The following is a 2611-nucleotide window of genomic DNA, read 5'->3' as shown; positions in this document are numbered from 1 at the left end:
TCGGTCCTTCGAGGAGTTGGTCCACCACCATCATATGGTACTTCCCTTATGTAGTTTTAGATGTCCTGCTGGGGTCACGAGCTCGACCAAAGAGGCCATATGATATAGTAACAGGATTCCCAGTATTCCTAAAAGAGACTAACAACTTATTCACGTAAATAACAGTGAGTAGCAGGGACATAATTCCATTTGTTTTCTCCAGGGCACATGACTAATAATGTGTTATCCTTCCCTTATGCGATAATTTCCGTAGCTTGGGGAGCCTTAGTAGGTGAATATATCCATATTTTTGCCCCATTGGGTAATGCTTCATTAGTAGACTCAAACCTTTTATCTCCTTGTCCAATAAAACAAGGGAGGATGAGCAGCTGGGCTATCCTATCATTATCCTGATATTAGTCATTATTTGCAAGTTGGGGGTAATCATCCACTTCAGCAGAGTTTCACTCTCCCCAACCGGCCAATTATTCAAAATGTTCAGGGCTGCCATCAAGTGATTTTTCCATCCCATCCTCACTGCCATCCCAGACATCCCGATCCCAAGTAACTCCAACTTTAGCAATTGCCAAATGAACCTTTATACAATTTACTTTCCCCTTCCACTTCTTATATTTGTACTGCACCACTGGTACTGCAGCCTTTTCGGCAACAGTCTGGTATGCTTCCAGCTGATCCGTGAAAATGTGACTTTGACATTGCAACATCGTTATCATTGTTTGTAAATCACAGAGTCGTTTTTCCAACACTAGTTTTTCTTGCTGGGCCAATTCCTTTCTCTCATCCATAGATCGATATGCAGTTGCAAGCAACCAGCTTCAGCGCCCCCAAAACAATGCCTCCTTTCCCTTTACTAAGTGAATTTTCTGCAGACATTCCACTAAATCCACATGTTCAGCCCTTTTTAAGTGTGGCCCCCAATTTTCGCACAAGCCCGCACAAGACCATTCCATGGCCACAATCTTATCAGGCATAGCTTCCCATCCAGGCACTTCAACACGAACAGGGTGATTATCAGACTTCTTTTTAAGGAATCACATATTCCCAAGCATCCTGCTGACTATACCAAATGTTGTGCGAAGGGAAGCAGAGAAGAGTTTGGGAAACAGAGACAGCCGGAGCCTTTTATTAAGATTAAAGGCTTTATTATAATCAATAAGCAAAGCACTAAATAATCAATAACAAACTGTAATCAATAAGCAAAGCACTAAATACTAATCCAGAGCAAATTATAAAGAACAAGAACAAAAAAGGGGTTCATGTATCACCGATCCTAATTCATCTGCTACATCCAAGTCAACACTTCAGTTGGGAAGCCCCAGGACAGCTCAGCCGGAGTCTCTAGAATCGGAAAAATCCCTGGGCATTGCATCTACTCCCAGGTGACGCTTCGAGTGAGTTCTGGGACTTTGCCAGTTTTATAGTCCGAGACAAACAACTTATCTAACTTAGTTTATACGAGCTTTGGTTATTTTTGTATCTATGGTGACATAAGGGCCATTGTTCCCAAGGGTCCACCCTGCCCCAAGGAGCTGGCCAGGTGCCCGGTGCGGGGTGAGCCTCAAGAGCAAGGACATCCTTTTTATACACTACTTTCACCTGCATGAGTAATCAACAGTCGTTTAACCCCTAACAAGAAATAGGTGTAGAAGTTATAATCATCCTTCGCAGGAGTTGTAAACCATCCTACCATTACAATTACCAGGCCTGAGGTTTGAAGCAAAGACACAAGTGAAGTGACATCTAATAATTTTCAGCACTCAACAAAGCTCACAGCAGGTACTTGTCTCATTCCAAAAGGGAAAAAAGAACTCAATCTCTTTGAATAGAAACTACTAGATATCAACTGTTTATTCAGTTCCTTCTATCAGTCTTTTTTTAAATGGCATTTGTTAGAGTTTATTATGAGCTTGGCACTGTACTAAGTACAGAGGCACATACAAGCTATTCAAATTGACCACAGTCCAATGCTCCACGTGAGGATAAAATTCTTAAAATTCATTTCACAGATGTGGTAACTGAAGCACAGAGAAGTGAAAGTCACTTGCCCAAGGTCACACTGCAGACAATTGGCAGAGCTGGGATTAGAACCCAGATCCTTCTGACTTCCAGGCCTGTTGGCTATCAACTAGGTCTCACTGCTTTACAAATCACTTTATTAGACCAGATTGTTTTTATCATCTTTTGGTTTAGGTTATCAAATTGCATATTGAAATGTGGCTGCTTGGCAGACAGATCTCAGCGTCCTCAGGCAGGTCTCTGTCCTGGGCAATGGTTGATGGCCGGGACCCATTTGTAGCCTCTCAGTGGAGAGAAATCGGCATCATTGGGCTGTTCTCTGTCCTGAAAGATATCAGATGATCTGTGCCAGTTTGAGGCTTCTTGGAGGAGTGTTACTAAGGATTAACTAAAAAAATCCATGAGTTACAAAGTAGCTCTGAAGCCTGGTTTTCCAGGCTGAAAGATTTTAATGGATATTACTATCCACTATAATTAAAACTAATTACTAAAAAGGTAAAACAAGCAAAAGCCACTATGTATAAAGGAACCTAACATATGGTCAATTAATAAAATATTAAAAAGTAGGCCTAAAATGGGAAGGCATCAAAGAGAC

Source organism: Tachyglossus aculeatus, unplaced genomic scaffold (genome assembly GCF_015852505.1).
Source record: "Tachyglossus aculeatus isolate mTacAcu1 unplaced genomic scaffold, mTacAcu1.pri scaffold_182_arrow_ctg1, whole genome shotgun sequence".
NCBI lineage: Eukaryota > Metazoa > Chordata > Mammalia > Monotremata > Tachyglossidae > Tachyglossus > Tachyglossus aculeatus.
Note: the sequence above shows the minus strand (reverse complement) of the source record.